This window comes from Mus pahari, chromosome 18 (assembly GCF_900095145.1).
Source record: "Mus pahari chromosome 18, PAHARI_EIJ_v1.1, whole genome shotgun sequence".
Lineage (NCBI taxonomy): Eukaryota > Metazoa > Chordata > Mammalia > Rodentia > Muridae > Mus > Mus pahari.
In genome coordinates, this window is record NC_034607.1 from 30,640,669 (window position 1) to 30,641,701 (window position 1,033).

Sequence of the window (1,033 nt, forward strand, 5' to 3'; positions counted from 1 at the left end):
AGGAAAACAAATGAGAAAAAAAAATTTAAAGAAATATCTCCTCACCCCGACAACCCCAGTTTAATGAAAACTGTGAACCGACAGATGCAAGATGCTCAAGAAACCCCAAGTAAAGAAGCAGGAAACAAAGCAAGGCCAGGCAACGCTTTGGTAGACAGAGTAACGGTCCTCACCTAACTAATGATGGTCCACGACCTAAACTCTGCCAATTTACCAGGGACCAACTAGTCTCTGAGTCCTCAACAGGCTGTGTCCATGTGAGAATACACACTCACCCAAGGCTTCCTCCTTCTCCCACACTCTTAACTGTAACAACTTCCTTTCTCACACCCTTTTCTGCCCTATAGTGATCCCAACTTGTAAGTGGATGGCTGGCTCTGATTCTCTCCACGGGACTCACCCCAGCCTGAAACGAAGGCCCACACCATCCTAAGTTGCTTGGTCCCTTGTCCTTCAATCCCTTCAGCGTGATAAATCATGAGCCCTTCTAGAAGCCTCTTGAGTATATTGCTCTACTCTCTATTATAAGCCATGCAAGTTTCAACCCAATAAACAGAGAAAGCAGGATTGAAAGCCAGATCCCAGTGAGGATACAGCAAAATTAAAAGCCTGTTAAGCAAGAACTAATTCCCTTTGGTTGAGAAGATGAAATCCCTGGCTTGAGTGAAGGCCTAGTGTTCTAAGCTAGTCAACATTTAAACAATGTAATCCAGTCAGACTGGTCAATCACTCAATCAAGAGACCACCTCTAAAGAAGGCAGCACCACCCTTAGGAAGTTGGTTCACCTTAAAGCATTCTACAGAGATAGGTGGAGTAATTATTCCTTGTAATGGGATTATGCACTTTTTCCTTCTTAAGAATGCTTGCCCTGGGCACAGTCCCTAAGTCTCCATGAGTTTCAGCTGGATCTTCCTGCTTTTCCTGAGTCCTGTCTCAGAAAGACAGAACTCACTCTTTCTTTCTTTCTTTCTTTCTTTCTTTCTTTCTTTCTTTCTTTCTTTCTTTCTTTCTTTCTTTCTTTCTTCCTTCCTT